We start from the raw sequence: 19,845 nt of genomic DNA, 5'->3' as shown, positions 1-19,845 counted from the left end.
AAGTTGGAGAAACTATCACCCGCAAGCCACCTCTGTGCATAGCACGTCGGGAGAACCGGTCTCGCGTAAGCGTACGCGTAATGTTGGTCTGGGCCGCTTCGTCCAACAATACCGCCGAACCAAAGTATGACATGCTGGTAAGCAGTATGACTTATATCGCCCACAACTCACTTGTGTTCTACTCGTGCATATAACATCAACATATAAAACCTAGGCTCGGATGCCACTGTTGGGTAACGTAGTAATTTCAAAAAAATTCCTACGCACACGCAAGATCATGATGATGCATAGCAACGAGAGGGGAGAGTGTGATCTACGTACCCTTGTAGATCGTCAACGGAAGCGTTAACACAACGTAGAGGAAGTAGTCGTACGTCTTCCCGATCCTACCGATCCAAGCACCGTTACTCCGGCACCTCCGAGTTCTTGGCACACGTATAGCTCGATGACGCTCCCCGGGCTCTGATCCAGCAAAGCTTCGGGGATGAGTTCCGTTAGCACGACGGCGTGGTGACGATGAAGATGTTCTACCGGCGCAGGGCTTCGCCTAAGCACTGCAATGATATGACCGAGGTGGAATATGGTGGAAGGGGGCACCGCACACGGCTAAGGAACGATCACGAGGATCAACTTGTGTGTCCTAGGGTGCCCCCCTGCCTCCGTATATAAAGGATCCAAGGGGGGGGGTGCGGCCGGCCCTATAGGAGGCGCGCAGGAGGAGTCCTACTCCCACCGGGAGTAGGACACCCCTCCCTTCCTTGTCCATCTAGGAGAGGTGGAGGGAGAGAAGGAAAGGGGGGGCGCCGCCCCTCCCTCCTTGTCCAATTCGGACTAGGGGGAGAGGGGGCGCGCGGCCTGCCCTGGCAGCCCCTTCCTCTTCTCCACATTAGGCCCATAAGGCCCATTAACCCCCCGGGGGGTTCCGGTAACCCCCCGGTGCTCCGGTTTTATCCGAAACTTCCTCGGAACGCTTCCGGTGTCCGAATATAGTCATCCAATATATCAATATTTATGTCTCGACCATTTCAAGACTCCTCGTCATGTCCGTGATCACATCCGGGACTCCGAACAACCTTCGGTACATCAAAATGCATAAACTCATAATAACTGTCATCGTAACGTTAAGCGTGCGGACCCTACGGTTCGAGAACAATGCAGACATGAGTGAGACAAATCTCCGGTCAATAACCAATAGCGGGACCTGGATGCCCATATTGGCTCCTACATATTCTACGAAGATCTTTATCGGTCAGACCGCATAACAACATACGTTGTTCCCTTTGTCATCGGTATGTTACTTGCCCGAGATTCGATCGTCGGTATCCAATACCTAGTTCAATCTCGTTACTGGCAAGTCTCTTTACTCGTTCCGTAATACATCATCTCACAACTAACATATTAGTTGCAATGCTTGCAAGGCTTATGTGATGTGCATTACCAAGAGGGCCCAGAGATACCTCTCCGCCAATCTGAGTGACAAATCCTAATCTCGAAATACGCCAACCCAACATCTACCTTTGGAGACACCTGTAGAGCACCTTTATAATCACCCATTTACGTTGTGACGTTTGGTAGCACACAAAGTGTTCCTCCGGCAAACGGGAGTTGCATAATCTCATAGTCATAGGAACATGTATAAGTCATGAAGAAAGGAATAGCAACATACTAAACGATCGGGTGCTAAGCTAATGGAATGGGTCATGTCAATTAGATCATTCAACTAATGATGTGATCCCGTTATTCAAATAACAACTCTTTTGTTCATGGTTAGGAAACATAACCATCTTTGATTAACGAGCTAGTCAAGTAGAGGCATACTAGTGACACTTTGTTTGTCTATGTATTCACACATGTATTATGTTTCCGGTTAATACAATTCTAGCATGAATAATAAACATTTATCATGGTATAAGGAAATAAATAATAACTTTATTATTGCCTCTAGGGCATATTTCCTTCAATAACTTGGTGATTTTATTGGGAATATGAATCAACTAACAACATTCTTCTTGGTGATGAGACGAAAATTGCATACCCACCGGGATGGTTAGCATACTTGCAAACATGCCTTTCCTAGTTGATATTTATTTGGGTGGAATTGGTGTAGTTGACGCATTACATGTTGAGCTTCCACAAGGCCCGAGACATCTTATTCTAATTGTTGATATCATTAAGTAAGATCGAATGTCTATCCTGGAGAAGCTCCCATGTGCTGAGGCTATATGGTTATGAAGATGTCTCATGCTCTGCACAAGGATTTCCTTGGCTGCAACTTCATACTATTGCAATTTCTTTTCCCTTGAGGAGTGGAGGACAGAGGATACAATGCCAAAGCTCTGCAGTCTAATACTTATGATGTGCAAGAAGATGAGTAGGCTCCCTCAAGGGTTGTTGCATATTTGTCACTCCATGATCTTTTGGCCAATATGTTCCAGATTTTTGAAGATGACACAATATTAAAGGCGATGCTCTAGAAAGAATGCGAGGCAAAAAAGTGGTTTAAGCTTAAGTTAAGTTTCCATGAACTTGATCATTGACCTTATTGTCCTAATAATTATTTTCCTTAAATTGCTATAATTGACGCGAATTAGTTTCAAGCATCGAGGCAGTTAATCGAGATACCATCTTGTTGGTTTAACCATTGGTGCATGTAGCTAAAATAAATATATGCTAACATTTGTTTGGATGAATCGATTAATTTAATGAGATTATGATCAACTTCACAGCTGCCTCCAGCTAAATGAAGTTATTGTTTTGAGTGCTTGTGTTTTTATACAAGTGAAACATTAATTTGAAAATTTTAATTACAAAGGAGGGCGGATATCCATGATGCACTTCGAACGTGCCCCACGAGATTATTGAAGAATATTTCTGCATGGTGTATTGATTTATCGATTCATCCTACCTCCAATCCATGGAACCGTTCGGATACTCTGCCATAGCAATCCTTCAGACCAAAATCTGTATTATTAGTTTTTTGTAAACTCTGTTTTAAATACAATGAGTAGGGCCCATGTATTGCATGCTTTTCTGATTATCTGCCTCCATCAAATATGCATGTTTTTCTACATTTTGCCTCAATGTACTATGCATCAATGTTCAAAAAAATGCTTTGTCATCAAAGAGATATGCTTTTTTTGCTTGTGATGAAACAACGAGTTTTATTCCACAATACTTGTGTTACATGCAACTAGTACTAGCCATGAAACACAATAATGGTTCACCCAATTCCTGGTGCTCCCTCAGTTCTACGAAGATATTATCGAGCCAATCGGCAAACCTATTTTGATCATTCTCAATCTTCTGGAGCACAAACTCATGGAGTTCCATTAGACCCAGGAAATATTAGCATTGGAGGAGAGTTGGGGTTCCATTAAATCTATCATGGTATATTCCCTTTTGTCCTCCATAGGCCTACGGAGGACAGTTGGAGGACGGTAGTTCTAGACCAGTGCATGTAGTATGGCTGATGTAGGTATATTCCTTTTGTATGATGGTTTGGTTTGCAGAAAGCATATTTCTACAGGGATCCGTTGATCAACATTGCATATCCTTCCAACTGCATGTACCTTTCACATATGGACCTATACGTACGTTCATGTATTGTAGACAGATGTGCTCCTTTTATTTTGTCTTTTCATGAGCAATGAATAATGACTATACACATCTATTTATTTGTACGTAAAAGAGGGCCTTGGTTCAAGTGCATCGGATTATAATGCTACAAAATCAAGTAAAATGTTTAAACATTGCACATTGCTTTAATATAAGAATATACTTTAGTTTTCGCGAATCCGTCACAAGAAGTGCCTTTTGTGATGAAGCATTCCATAACATACTTCTATTGTCGATGATTCCTTTCCTTTGACACATTCTTGTTGACAATAAGCCATGCACGTGGCGGTGGTGACCGGCGTGAGAGCGACCAAGTCGAGTCCGTGCCGGGCGTGGGCGTGTGTGTGCGTCGGCGGAACTAGCTAGCTAGGTGCGTAGCGTGGCCGCAGGGACTGGCCGGGTCGTTTGGATGCTAAGAAGGCTACACAGGCCTTGACCGTGCATGTAGGTAGTGGGTTATTAGCTGCGTGGGTTTAGTTAGCTAGCTTCATGCTGGAGTTTTGTTAGCACTAGTGCGTGAGTGGCATAGGAGCCGGGCAGGTTGTTGCCCTGGTAGTGTGTGCCTGCGTGTGTATGCACCTGGGGTATAAATCCCTCCCTCGTGTACTGATGTAAAGCGCGCCAGTTTGAGCCGAGCCAGTGGTATGTTCCCGACACGAGTTTGAGCTCGAAGAAAATATCGTTGTTCATCCGGCGAGGTGTTTGTGCGCCGGAAAAACAGTGTGTTCCTTCTTTCACCTTCGTCCGAGCGAATGTGTGATGAAGTATTTTGGTTCTGTAACCTTTTCCTAATGTTAATGAAATTGTGGGCCACATTGAAACAGAAAGAAATTTGAAAGAGGTGAAATCTGTTCGCATTATAGTGGAGACATAGTTTACATAAATTAAATAAAAATGTATTACATACACATGTTTGCAAGAAAAAAATCCATCGATGCTGATGCGGTCCTCAATATGCCTCGTTGTAAGTCTCAGTATGATGACATCTGGTCCTGGGGCTGGGAAAGAAATGGTCATATAGGGCCTTGTTTGAGAAGGCGCAGTGTAGCAGCATTAGTCCGTCGACTTCGTTGGTTGGAGAGGAAATTTGGAAGAGGCTATGGAAATTTCGTGTTCAACCGAAGGTTCGTGTTTTTTGGTGGAGGGTGGTCTGGAATATTCTGCCATCCTACCATGAATTGAAGAGGAGGCACGTCATGGAGGAAGCAAGGTGCGCCTTAAGTGGAAGTGGAGAGGAGACACTGCACCATGCAAAAAACCAAGAAATATCCACAAACTAACCAAAGTTAAAGCTCTTGAACCAAAAAAGTAAGAAATATCAACAAATACATAGTAGAGAATTAAAACACCATTTTCTGTTCAAAGAAAATGTGGAGACAAAGTAAATCAAAGCTATTAAACCTCACTTTATCCTTTTGACTTGAAAAATTTAATGATCTTCTTGTTTCAAGCCTCGAGCATTTCCTTAATTTCATGGACAGGAATAAGTGACAGGTTGGGGCAAAGCCACGCGCACTCATCGCCAACGCGGCATCCAGAAGGTAACCACTTCACAAGCATGGTTTCATTGTGAATAAAGCTATACCTAAATACACCAGCTCCAAGGACAAAGTAGGCACACCCGTTTGCTTCATCCAGATTCACAGTAAAGCTGGCGAGAGATCCAAGAAACAATGCGTGGTCACCTAGGTTTTGCCCATCTGTCTCCACCCACTGCATCTTACCACTGCCTGGCTCCTTTCGCATTGTGTGTAATGTCACTCGGTACGGGTGCCCATCACCGCTGGTGTTACGAATCGAACACCTTTTCGTCAAGATGGATGCCAACAACAGCTCACCCTGTGACTCCAAGAAGTAACTGCATTCATGAAAATAATTTATGTCCCAGCATACATCCCACCTCAACTCGAGGTTGCTGCCGATACCACCCCCATTGGTTTCAAAGTCCATCATCATCAGCAACCTACCGGGAAAATTACCCGTCAATACTAGGACCTTGCCGTTATGATACATGGCATACGGTTGTTCGCATAGTTTCAGTCTTTCTATCCTGACTGACCATGCTGCTTCGCCAGGATGCAAGATGGCCGCTATAAATGGCGCCTCGTACCAGTACGAGGGAGGCTTGTTAATGAAGGCATGCAGAAAGACAGTGTCGTCGCCGTAGACGACGCCGGGTAAATTCTCCATGGACATCCTGATCTCGTCTGGTAAGGGAGGTAGACCGGTGACGGCTCCGGTAAGAACATTGACGAGCCTCGGCTCAGGGTGCGCGACAAAGAGCCAGGCGGCTGTGCCGTCCGAGCTAACCACCAAGTTTCTATTGTTGTTGTTGGCAGGTGGTGGCTCTGCGAGGACGACGTCGGGAAAGCGGTGGGGCGTTTCGTGGGGGCGATTGAAGTTGACGACGGAGTGCAACATCTGGCCATTATTGCGGGACGTGAGAACCCATGGCAGGCACCTGGGGCGAGAAAGCAGTGCCCCAGCGTCGCGCCACGACCTGCAGACGGCGTGGAAGCGGACGATGTCGGCGGCATGCCGGAGGCGACCAGAGACCTCGCGGAGCAGATCCGGCGGCAGGGCGGTCCATGGACTGGGCTTGTCGGCGGTGGACCGAGACACGCGCGAGGTGTTGCACCCCATTGATCGGATCGGATCGAGGGAGGAGGGAGAAGCAGAGGCGGCAGATTGTATCGCGGGGACTTTACGGACCGATTCCCGTAGGCAAGTGGATGATCACGTACGTAGAGCAGAACCCGCAGCGTGCGTAGATTTCTTTTTGCTTTTTATTAGGGAAGCGTGCGCAGATGGAACGAGGCCCGTTTCCCCTTGATGAAGACAAAAAGGAACGCACCAAGCCCATCCGTGCAGAGCCCATCAAAGCATTTCCACGCCAAGTACACGCAAAGGCCCATCTTCACATAGGCTTGTCCAACTCGGTCCAAAGCTATAAGAGCATCTACAGCCAGCCCTCAAATTCTCAAAAAAAAAAAAATTCCATGCCCTCAAACGGTCGTGGATGTGGTCGGGCGCGTCCTCGGGAAGTGATCGGGCAGCCCTCTAGTTTCCTTCTCTGCATCTGAATACCTAATATGTTGCTAAAAAAATCTGAATACCTCATATTTCAAACCTTTAATCCATACAAGTCATGCAAAAGAAAAAACTACGTACTATGCAGATCAACTAAAAGCCTACACTACTCGTTGTCGTCGGAGATGTCCACGATCTCCGTGTTGGCCTCCGGATACATGGCCGACAGCTACAACTCTGGTGCCAGCGGCTCCTCCTCCGCCTCTAGAACGGCGAAAAGCTCATCGATATTTGTGTTCAACTGGCGGAGGAAGCGGTGGTTTGCCTCCGCCTTCGACTGGTTGGATGCAAGGGCATGCCGAAGCCCAAAGCAGGGGCGCAGGGTCCGCATCCTCCTCCAGCTGCACGTCCTCTGTGGCCGCGTCAGCCACCTCCTCCTACTGCTCCTCCACCTAAGCCTCTCCGGCAAGTCCGCAGTCAGGACGGCTACGATCAGGGCTTCACACCTAGCCCATATCTCCTTGAGCAGCTAGAGGCGTTGCTGCAGCGTCAGCATAGCATATATGGTCACCCTCTTCCGGTCAATGGCTATCCGTGGATTCTGAGACGTGCTTCCTTGAAGCTGCACAGGTAGATTCGCCCATGAGTGGTAGTTCTGCTAGGCGCAGAGGTGCACATCTTCGGGCAATCAAGAGATCCGGTAAAGTCGGTAAAGGACCTCGTATTCCAACAGATGAAGAACTCGTCGTCCTTTGTGCACGCGTTGTTGGCCGTCATGGGGAACCACTTGCGTATGCATTGCTCCCGGGCGAGGACAACGTCGATCTATGGGGCGCATCTGGTGCTGATACGTGTGAAGTCCACCCGGTGGTCGTCGAGCACCTAGTAGGACCCACCCAATAGCGCACTACACTGGTGACGGTGAAACATCCACTGAGCCAGGGCGCGGACCAGATCGGAAGGCAGGCATACGCGTGGATGGAAATGGAAGAAGAACGCCAAGGCAGAAGCAGAAGACACGGGGAGACACCCTGCCAATGTCGTCTATCGTCGGACGGCCTCTTCAAGCGACGACGAGGTGAATGGCGCAACGGGGGTGGACCATTTTTGGGTGGCTGTGGTGGCACCTCCGTAGACTACCTAGAGCAACCCGAGAGGATAGGGTTCATGTTCAAATTGGCTAGGCCATTATATCTAAGGACCTAAATATATATTTTTCTGATCAAAGAACCATATATAAGTGACAAAGTGCAGAAAGCCAAAACCAAACACTTCTGTGGCCAGGTAGCGATGAAAAGCGCAAGAAGAGCCTTCTTACAATAAGTGGCAGCCCAACATCAGAAGAGATCTTAAATATAGTAGATTTTTTTCTTCTATGATCAATTACGACAATCTATTAATATTAGGTAACATGTTCTAAGCAGAATGTTGATGCTCCTTCAACCTACTAATTAAAATGTAATACTACACATGACGGGAAATTGTAATGGAAACCTTAAGTTGACAACTTGTAGCTAATATGAACGTGGCAAGTTCTTTAAACTTTGGTAAGTTTGATGTTTGTCTTTCCTAGGTTCCGCCAAAGGCCCATAAGGAGCTCAAACAACTCATCAATATTGTCATCTTTGCTATGCTTGATTTCAATCAACTCCAAATTATCACACTTGAAAGACATAAGATTCTGGCTTTCGAGAGCAACAGTTCGCCACTTGGCCCTTGATGTCCTCCTCTTCGAGCAATCTGTAAACTTTAGGTAGTATAAAACCATATAAGAGGATGTCAGATAGAAGGGCAATTAAGTGATGAAACATTGTATTAAATGCAAACATGGTCGAAGTACCTCACAGTTCTGCAAAGTAAGCTTTTCTAACACTAGTAGAAAAGGGGGCAAAGGTTCAGGCCGGTAAGCCCATTAGTCCCGGTTCAGTCCAGAACCGGGACCAATGGGTGCATTGGACCCGGTTCGTGAGCCCAGGGGGCCGCCCGGGCCACGTGGGCCATTGGTCCCGGTTCGTCTGGACCTATTAATCCCGGTTGGTGGGACGAACCGGGACCAATGGGCCTCGCTCCTGGCCCACCACCACTGGTCCCGGTTGGTGGCATGAACCGGGACCAATAGGTCCCCTTTAGTCCCAGTTCATGCCACCAACCGGGACTAAATGGTCGGTCCTTGTTGCGATTCACAGTTTAGTCCCACCTCGCCAACCGAAGGGCGCCCACACTGGTTTATAAGCCCGTCCCTCTCTGCCTTGTTGAGCTCCTCTCACAATGAAAATAGATGCCCCTATACAGGAAATTTGACCTAAATTCATAATGAATTTCTCTGAAATACATAGAAATTGATTATGAATTTAGGTTGAATTTTCTCTATAGGCGCATCTATGTTCATTTTTTTAGTAAACTTAATCACAAACTTGAGATTCACACAAATTTCAAAGAATTCAAATTTTAACTATTCTAATTTGAAAACTAATGGCACTAACAGAAAGTTTATAATTTTTGGTATCTCTGTGGAGAAAGATTGTACATAGTAAATATAATACACAAAGTGTTTTCAAATTTGAAAACTAATGGCATTAACAAAAAGTTTATAATTTGAGATCTGTTAGAGATAGGTATAAAAGATAAGTAAACGTGTAAAATAAGGTAAAGATAAATAAATTGCAGCAAGGTATTTTTGAGTTTTTGATTTTATAGATCCTAAAATAATATGATAGAAAATAGACCCCGGGGCCATAGGTTTTACTAGAGGCTTCTCTCTTGAAAGAAACATACGGTGGGTGAACAAATTATTGTTGAGCAATTGGTAGAAAAGCGCATAGCTATAACGATATCCAAGGCAATGATCATGGATATAGGCTCAACAATAATTTAACTGACTCCATGTAACCCTAGATTCCCCCCCCCCCCCCCCCCCCCCGATGTCTATATAAACCGGAGGTGTTAGTCCGAAAAGGAGATACTCATTACCATAGTCATACAGGCTAGACTTCTAGGGTTTAGCCATTACGATCTCGTGGTAGATCAACTCTTGTAATACACATATTCAGCAAGATCAATCAAGCAGGAAGTAGGGTATTACCTCCATAAAGAGGGCCCGAACCTGGGTAAACATCATGTCCCTCGTCTCCTGTTACCATCGATCCTAGACGCACAGTTCGGGGCCCCCTACTCGAGATCCGCCGGTTTTGACACCGACTGTGGTGCTTTCATTGAGAGATCCACTGTGCCGTCGACGAAAGGCTCGATGGCTCGCCTTGTCCTTAAAGACAACATCACCTCCGGGGGAGCTCTGGCCCCAGGCCAAACTCTCCGGCTGGGCGGCTTTACTATTATCAAGGACAAGATAAAAGATTGCCATGACGAGGACGCAATATCAGCGTTCTGCAACAATTGCGCAGACAAGATAAAAGATTGCCACTAACAGAAAGTTTATAATTTTTGGTATCTCTGTGGAGAAAGATTGTAGATAGTAAATATAATACACAAAGTGTTTTCAAATTTGAAAACTAATGGCATTAACAAAAAGTTTATAATTTTTCTAAAACTAAAAGCATAAAGAATTAAAAAATAAAGCAAAAAACAAAAGAAAATAAATAATGCAGAAAACAAAACAAAAAATCTGGAAAAAAATACTTATATTAACAATAAGTATTTTGTTATAAGTAGAAACAAAATAAAATAAATAAAGCAACAAAGAAAACAAAAAAAGTGTTTTCAAAATTGAAAAGTAATGGCATTAACAAAAAGTATATAATTTTTCTAAAACTAAAAGCATAAAGAATGAAAAAATAAAGCAAAAAACAAAAAAATATAAATAATGCAGAAAACAAAACAAAAAATCTGGAAAAAAAATACTTATATTAACAATAAGTATTTTGTTATAAGTAGAAACAAAATAAAATAAAGAAAGCAACAAAGAAAACAAAAATAGTGTTTTCAAATTTGAAAAGTAATGGCATTAACAAAAAGTTTGTAATTTTTCTAAAACTAAAAGCATAAAGAATTAAAAATAAAGCAAAAAACAAAAGAAAATAAATAATGCAAAAAACAAAACAAAAAAACTGGAAAAAAAAATAGCAACAATAAGTATTTTGTTGTAAGTAGAAACAAAATAAAATAAATAAAGCAATAAAATAATTGTATGGTTTTGATGAGGGTATGCTTGTCACCATGGATCTTGGTGATCCTGAAATCGAGCAAGACAATATGGACATTTGGGTCCTTGTTGATACTCCTCCAGTTCTACCGCTATGTGAGTTTCTCAAACATAGTTAATTATTAACTAATTTATATTGTTCATTTCAAAATAGTTGACAGCTTATTTCCATTGACAGCTTATTTTGAAGTATCAAAGAATGTGCAGAAGATGGTAGATAGAACTTACTACACCGATGGCTCTGAATTAACTTACAAGGAGAAAACTAATCTGGTTGGATTTTGTAATGATCTTGAGAATTACAATATCTACAATCGAACTCCTCAACATTATGGTCAATACGTGCCACTAGTGCACGTGTTGAACTACGGTAACTACCATGGAGATACCCTGGTAAGATTTTTTACTATTACGACATCCGTGCATCTTTTTGCATAGTTCTAAAACTAGTACATCATTGCTAACTACGAAGTTATTACTATGTTTTTCAACAGAGAATCCCAGAGGATTGTGTGCCCCATTTGATGTATCAGAATGGCGGCAGCCTTCATGTTTTGAACATATATCCAGGTCATCCTACGAATCTCAACTGTCCATACCGGATTTCTAAAAGAAGTGGAGACATGACAATCAAAGAATGGAAAAAATGTATGGACAGTCGTAAGGAGCTTCTTGGAAGCAAAAGGAAGCGAGGCGCAATAATTGGAGACAAGATGATCTCCATTCTTCATAATGGAGAGTCAGGGTCTATATTGTTTTATGCTATTTTACCTTAAGTGTGTTTAGGTCCTACCTGATACTGATGATCATGTGCTAAGAACAATTATGTAGGGTTGGGTTCGATGACTATGAGGATGATGATCGTATGACTTATTATTAATAACGAGTAGAAGTTGTATGATGATGCTTGATTAGTAGGACTTGTTATTATATATGATGATGTATGATGCAAGCATGCATGAGTTATTATATATCTGCGGGTGAAATGAACATAGCAGTAGCGTTGGTAAACCAAGGATGAAGATATAAGAGAGGACACTTCTCTCTATTAGGTAGCTAATAACAACCTAAAAATAACCCCCTAAACCCCTAAAACAGCCACTTTTTTAAAAAAAAAGAAAAACCTCAGCTCCAGCCAGCTGCTGACGCATGGAAGCCTTTTGGTCCCGGTTTATGTCTTGAACCGGGACCAAAGGCCCCCCTGCCTGGGCTGCCGGCAGCGGCCACGTGGAGCCCCATCTGTCCCGGTTCTGGTTTGAACCGGGACTAAAGGGGGGAGGTATTAGTAACGACCCTTTAGTCCCGGTTCATGAACCGGGACAATAGGCCCGTTTTCTATTAGTGTAAGCTCGGCACGCTTTGCAGAAAGCGATCCAGTGTTTAAATAGTTGCCATCATTTTGAGATCGCATCGGTTGATTAATAAAGATCTCACGTTATTGAACTGTGGGAGTTTATCTGAAATCGTTTGTAGGTCTACCTAAAACAGAAAAATAATATACTACTATTAATACTCAGAGACAGAACTTCGAAATGGTGTAATTTGATATATCAAATTTCACAATATTTGTCTCATTTGTATTGAACGATGGAAACAAAAAGATTATATTAAGAAATAAACATACTTTAATATTTTACAGATGTTTATGGTAGTGTAATATCATTCAATAAAGGACAATAATTGATCGAGCAAATTAATACCCTTAACATGATAAGATTTTTTTCTGATTAAATAAGTATATGGATACATTTTTTGTAATGCAGCAGTACCTTGCTAGAACACAACATTAACGGAAAATTAACCTAGGTGTGAGATAAATCAAGGCAATATGTGAAGAAATGAAGCAACATATATAGAACTAGTTGAGCAACGACATGAACACAAATCAACTAGTGGAATGGCATGGTGGGCCGTGAAAAATAAATAGAATGAGAGACTTACCATCATGTTGAAACCAAACAATTCTAGATGCGGTATGTTAAATATCCTGTATAAGTTGTCCAAAAAGCTAGCCTTTGTCTGGTACCATGATGTCACACATAGTGATGCCTTGACGAAGGAAGGTGTGTGTGTTACATATATACCATCAGGCCAGCCGCTAGTTGACAAAGAAGTATGCAAAGACGTTAGCCTTGGAGCAACGACCACAATTCCATCGGAAAATCCGTGATGGCCTACACAGTCATCAATTGTGAGGTGTGTTAGGCTTCCGGACGCAATGTCGCCAATGCGATAGAAGCACTTAACGAGACTCAGATGCTCAAGCACAGGGTACCCGCAACGGAGCTGCTCTGCAAAGCTATCGTTCAATTGTACACCATGAAGGAGCAGCGTTGTTAGGCGATATGAATTGGATCCCAGATCGGGGAGGAACCATTTTCCCCAACCCCAACTTGAGTCCATGTGAATGTCAATCACCTCGGGGCTGATTGGACGCCCCAGCTGATCCATCTCGAGCACGCCTGCCTATCATCATAGTTTACAGACGGGACATGTATCCGGAGCCTATCCAAGGACGGGGCGCTGTGAAGCAGCAAGAGCTTGTCGCTGAACTCCTCGAACGGCCGCCACTCCTTGGCTCATACCTTCTCGATCGGCTTTGACAGCGGCGGGCTTGACGGCGGAACACTGTGAAGTCGATGTCGAGGCAGGGCACGGAGCTCCAGATGTGCCTCCACCTCCGCGAGAGCACGCTTGATCGGACCACCTGCCGGGACTCGAGGAAGGAGAGGATGCTCTTGATGAGGCAGTCGGGCAGGTCGCTTAGCCGGTCATCTTGGGCGGCGCAGATCCGCTTGCTGTGTGGATCCATTGATTGATTTTCGAGAGCCTCTATGGCGGCATGAATCCGCTTGCTGAAGGGCTCCACGGATCGATCCATCTCTTCTCCGGCCGGGATCTCGTCGGATTTCTCGCAGCCTGCGGGTGGAGCCGTTTGCCGACGACGTAGACCCTAGCTAGGGCTAGGGCGAAAGGAGAGGCAGTCCTGCGATTTGGACGCCATAATGTACGCTTCGCCGATTCGTATGACAGCGATTTAGTTTAGGCCACCTAACCATCTGACACATGATTAGCCACGTGGAGTAATATTCTCAGCTGTTCAGTTTCGTCACGTTTCCCTTGTAAAATGTAACTTTTTTTTCCTTGCAACGATCGATCTAACTGTCACAGAATCTCAAATCTCAAATGCATGCTACGGAACGATGGGAAATGATTCAACCATGTCGGTCGTTAGAGCATCTACAGCAGCCGGGCGCCGCAAACTCCCCTCAAACGCACGGGTGGACAGCCCGATAACTTACCAATCAAAAAAAGATGACCAAGATGGACACCTCAAACCGGCCTCAAACGCCCGGCTGACCAACACCCTTTATATATCTAACCTAAATATAGAACAGATATGGGGTGGACTGGGAATGACCGGGCGCGTCCGCCACGTAAGACCAGGCCTACGCTGGCCCACCTGACCCATATATATTCGTCCCCAACCGTGTCATGGTGAACGTCGCCGGCTCCTCATAAGATGGATCCATCATCCATCTCACATCCAACGGCAACGTGAAGGTTCTGGACTCCGATGAGGAAGAGTAGGGCATGGAAGACGGTGGCGCCTTGAATCAGATGAGCCGGTGTGTGTTCCATGTCCTACTCTACCTAGCCGGCGACTAGAGCAATAATTCGAGTGGCGCAGCCGGCCGCGGACATGGGTACGGCGGAGTCGGACGAGCTCCGCTAGGTTTTATGTTGCATGTAATAGTATGGTTTTGAAGTTTTTAATTAAGGTATCTGGTTGTGGAGGAGATTAATTAAGGACTAATCAGTCACTCTCTGCGGATGTCCCCAGGCGTGTGACGTGTCAGTGGGCGTTTGAGGTGTCGAATTTGCTATGCCCTGTCTTCATCTGTTGACATGCATAAGTGAACGTCCTATGGCATGTCTAGGAGGCCACATGAATCCACCACCAAAAGGCTATATATACAGAAATGGGTAATGTACGATATCAATTTTCAGACTTTTGCTACGTACAGATTCAGTACAGAGTTAACCACCAACCGGCGTTAAACTTTACTTACCTATTTCCAAACCAACGTGAAGTTGCCTGCAACATTTCGGGAGTGACGTTAAAAAAGCACATTATTTCCGGAGTGGGCGACATCAACTCGGCACGATCACGACCTGCAAATCTCGCAATTAGCTGTCTTGTTCTCTTCCCTTTGATCACAATCTGCGGATCTGGCAATGAGCTGTCTCCTGGTGTTGATTGACTTTTGGAAGGAAGGCGACACACACACACACACAGAGAGAGAGAGAGAGAGAGAGAGAGAGAGAGAGAGAGAGAGAGAAAAGAGAAAGAAGTGGCGAGAGACATGGGGGAGGTGATCGCGATCCACAGCCTTGAGGAGTGGGCTACCGTCAGCAGAAACAAGTTGGTACGTACAAACCTGCTGATTTCTTTCTTCTCCATTTCTTGTGTCCCCTTCACTGCTTAGAGTATGGGATTCGTTTAGGCGCATGTATGTTGTCTTTGTCTAGCTTCTGCCTAGCCGAGTCTCTATGTTTATTGGTGGATATATACATGCTTAATGGCTAGCTTCAGATAACTCTTGTTGCGCGTTGTTTACTTTCTTATTAGTAGTGGTTCATCTTCCATTGGTTTCCTCAAGATTTGCTATTTTGTTGTAATCACGCATCTCCTAGTTGGTACGTAGTGCAAAAAATCACAAATTTCATACACGGAGGACACAAAAGTCCATAAGCGTTTGTTTAAGATTGGACATATTGACCAAATCTTTTAGTAACTGCAAAATTCATATTTACCCGTTTCTTCTTGTAAATGACCGACACTTCTCCATATCGACACATATGAATTTTGTAGTCACTGCCAAAGAAATAGCAATAGTGTAAATGAGTGACACTTTTCGACATTTCTGTCAAACTCATATTGACCTGTTCCTTCTTGCAACAGGTGGTGGTTTACTTCAGTGCAACATGGTCCGAGCCATGCCGCCTCATTTCTCCAGTCTTCCATGACCTTGCCAAGAAGCTTACAAATGTTATTTTCCTAGAGGTCGATGTTGACGAAATCAAGGTTATGACACTGTTTACAGAATACCGTCTGCGCAGATTATTATTCATTGTGCTAACAAAATATCTACGTGACAAATAGTTACTTGCTCTCAAGTTCAATGTTTCGATCATGCCGACGTTCGTGTTTGTTAAGGAACGAGTGCTCGTGGACCAGGTTTCCAGAGCTTCGAAGGATGAGCTGGAAAACAAGATTGAGAAACACATGATTGCGTAGTGGGATAGTGTTCGCCTGAATAAAATTGTCCTTCAACCCTAAACTAGATGGATCTGCACGTTTTGCTGCGCCGAGAATTGCTACGATAATTGTATAAGGGATTGCTGTGATGATCTATTTATTACATACCAAAGTGTTGGAGCTTCATCGGTCTACCAAAGTTATTTCCTGAACAGAACATGCTGGAATTTATTCTATTTTTGGGCCAGTCCAATAGCATTTTCAAAATTTCTATTGAATCCTATAGGCCCACTCAGCCCATTAATGCAAGGTAAGAGGTGGGACAAAGGTTTAGTCTCATACTGCTCACGTAGTGGGAGTTGGACCTTCTTATAAGGGAACTGTTTTTCCACGTGTATGAGGATGAGAACAAGAGAGACATTCACGCGCGCTCCTCCCCCGCCGCCCGCCATGCCTCGTCACGACGTGCCACGACGCCGTTGTCTAAATTTTTGCCACGCATGACTGGTATACGAAAGGTCACTTGGGAGCTCAAACGTTTTTCTGTAGTGGAGATTGAATACGAACGCTGCACCCTTCGACTGTTGCATGTTCATTTCGTCTCCCTCTTTTGTTTCACCTCCTGTCGCTGCCTGTTCGCCTACTTCTCATGTGCCTATAAAAGAGAGGTCACTCCTCTCCAGAGAGACACACTACAAGAAATATGTCAACTTGTGACCCTCACTATTGGTCCCTGAAAGGTCATTGATTTTCATTTGCGACCTTTTTTTGTCCAAAAACAGATGGTCAAAAGCTGGCAGTCGTAAACTTAAATTAACGACCTTCTCTGTGAGAAGGTCGTGAAATTCCACGACCAAAACAAAAGGTCGTTGATTCCGTGACCTTCTGTTTTGGTCGCTAGCTCTCTGCCCAGGCCACGTCGGATCCGACGTGGAAATCTGACGTGGCAAAATTGCGACCAATTCAAAAGGTCAAAAACTAGAATCAGCCCAGTCCAATTGGGTGTTTATATGGGCCGAGCCCATTAATTCAGCCTTTTTTACACTTTTTCTGTTAATTTTCGCTAGCTACATGGGTCTGGCCCAGTAATTTAGCCTTTTTTTATTTCAAGGCCTCATCTATTTCGCAGTCCATTTCATTAAGCCTTTTTGTATCATATTTGCATCATTGCACAATATTCTGCGCACTATTGTTTGGGCCATTGCCTTTTTAGAGCCCAAATATTATTCGATCCAATAGAACATTCAATCTTTTTCAATCACAGATTTCAATTTACACATTTCAACAGCAAACAATAAATAATTTTCTCAATTAAATGATCAAATTCAGAAATCACTAAATGAAACTCAAACAGCACGTACACGACTACACGGTGCATCAAGCGTACATACAATCAAATACACAGGCACCAAAACATGGTGGCAACATCAACTAAAACTATGATGCACATCTCCAGGCTGATCTTTGGTCACAACAGCAGCCACCTCGACAACATAAGATCCTGATCTATATAAATTATTTACTTAAAGATTCTTCTCCTGGAGTTCCTTGTACACCAACTTTTGACGAATGAAGGCCAAAATCTGCGGATTATAAATCAGAAAAGTTAGGGAACATAATCAAGTGTAGCCCTGCATATAACATCTCCTAACAATGAAACATAGCTGCAGAATTTGAGATCTAATAAGAAACCATGCATATAACATTCTCATAACAACAAAACTGAGATATATTTGGAAAGGGCAAATGACAAGTATCAACCTGCTGCTAGATAACAGAGCAAACATGTCAAAATTATTCAGATATCCTGATGTATGTGTCACATTATACATGCATCAAGCTATATAAAATTCTCCTAACAATGAAACATAGCTGCAGAATTTGAGATCTAATAAGAAACCATGCATATAACATTCTCATAACAACAAAACTGAGATATATTTGGAAAGGGCAAATGGCAAGTATCAACCTGCTGCTAGATAACAGAGGAAACATGTCAAAATTATTCAGATATCCTGATGTGTGTGTCACATTATACATGCATCAAGCTTCAGGCCATTAATTTTAGGATGAGTAGATACCTAACTTCATGTCGATGATATGGATGGGGCTGTAGTAGAACATCTGGTAAGCATCATCTTCGACGCTGAATGTTGCAGATACTTGTCCATTTAGTAGTCTATCATGCGCTCCTGCCATCGCGCCAGAGAGGATATGGTAAGTCTAAAATACTATTAGCAGCCCACAATGCTAAAAAGGTGCTTTAAGATAGTGAACCAGTGGATATCACTCAAGTAAACTATTTTACTCCTTACATACAACAGTCAGAAATTAGTACAGTTGTTGAAGCGGGAGTAAGCTGATCATATAACATAAGAGTCAGGAATTCTATGCTTATTGTTAAGAAAAAATGATACAAGTTAATATTTTGTTTAACAGTAGGTCTAAGAAAAAAAATTGTGCATTTGGTGAGAATATAACAACAGATTAAGAGCATATTGTTCAGCATCACACAGATAGTAGAACAATGCTACAGGAAGCTATTTGCATAACGTAGAGAACTACAAAACAAGCTATTGACCATCCTACTAGTAGCAAGGACATAAAGATAATCACTTAATAAGATAAGAAGCGGACATGAATAAATCACATAACTATGTACAGTTCAATATCCCAGCTGAGAGTGAACATGTATTCAACATTTCCTGCATTTCAATACATGCACCACAGATTCACAGCAAAACTATATATAGTTGTACAAACATGCATGAACAGGAAAGCAACCAAACTACAAGAACATATAAGGAAACAGAGGGAATCACTATAACCTATGGAGTGACAAGCACATATATGAACTCAAAATAATGCCCAGCTAGACCATAAGAAGCTGAATTAGTCAGAATCAGGCGACGGACCGACAACGCTGATGCGTCGGCTGTTCGAAATGGAACGCGTTAAAGGGACGCGATTTTGGGGACGGGGAGGAGGCACGCTCGGCTCGCCTAACAACCGCCTCTGTCGCCGCTGACGAGAGCCGTGCCGCCGAGTCCCGCAGCCACCAACTCGCGCCGCTCGCCGGCGCAGTCACCACCTTCATCGTCGATGCGGCAGTGCTGCCGAACCTGCAAAAAACAGAGGAGGCGTCTGGAATCAGGCGACGGAATCCAGCGAATGGACATCACACTTGCCAACTAATTAACTATAGCATGCTACAGAAACATTTCATTAACAAATTTGATTCAGGAACTAGCTTATTGACTATGACAAAAATGCTTAGAATAAAAATCATTTCAAGAAATGCTGTAGTAGCTAAAATTCATTATGTCAGGGAAAGCGGATACTTCGTCTAAATAAATACATCTTATGCCAGACTTATTAAACTGAGAGCAGTCACAGCAACACAACATACTTGAAAATGCCAGATTTAGCATACCTCTATTCCTACGTACTACACATAGGTTAACAACTAGGAGAGCAACAGAGCATGCCAAGACTGCAATTGGCCGACCGATTGCTTTAGGTCACAGTGCCAAGAACACTGCTACATGTACAAGTACAACAACAGAAGAATCTCAGGCCTCTATAATTCGCTAGTTTCTTAGGCAACAGACATTATTGCAAATTTTGATGAGATGCATAGGTCCAGCCGATGACTACACAACAACAACTACTGCAGACATTGTCTAGAGAAATGCTCATCTTTTTTATTCTTTGTAAAATAAATTCTGAGTTCAAGTAGTAGCACTAGTTACTGACTACACATGTATACAGTGCAATA

At 43.5% G+C, this 19,845-nt stretch overlaps 1 long non-coding RNA gene and 1 pseudogene across 1 annotated transcript; one reads left to right on the top strand and one right to left on the bottom strand.

The window, feature by feature from the left end:
• Positions 1-15,171: 15,171 nt before the first annotated feature.
• On the top strand, positions 15,172-16,106 carry LOC125525751 (thioredoxin H5 pseudogene; annotated as a pseudogene).
• Positions 16,107-17,354: 1,248 nt separating this feature from the next.
• LOC125521264 (uncharacterized) lies at positions 17,355-19,357 on the bottom strand. Its single transcript, XR_015610793.1, has 3 exons — positions 19,070-19,357; positions 18,149-18,259; positions 17,355-17,650 (listed from the first exon to the last, which is right to left on the bottom strand). It is a non-coding gene; the product is annotated as an uncharacterized LOC125521264 (long non-coding RNA).
• Positions 19,358-19,845: the final 488 nt, after the last annotated feature.

This window comes from Triticum urartu, chromosome 7A, assembly GCF_056163025.1.
Source record: "Triticum urartu cultivar PI428250 chromosome 7A, HENAU_Tu73, whole genome shotgun sequence".
Lineage (NCBI taxonomy): Eukaryota > Viridiplantae > Streptophyta > Magnoliopsida > Poales > Poaceae > Triticum > Triticum urartu.
This window is presented reverse-complemented; position numbering and strand designations above follow the sequence as displayed.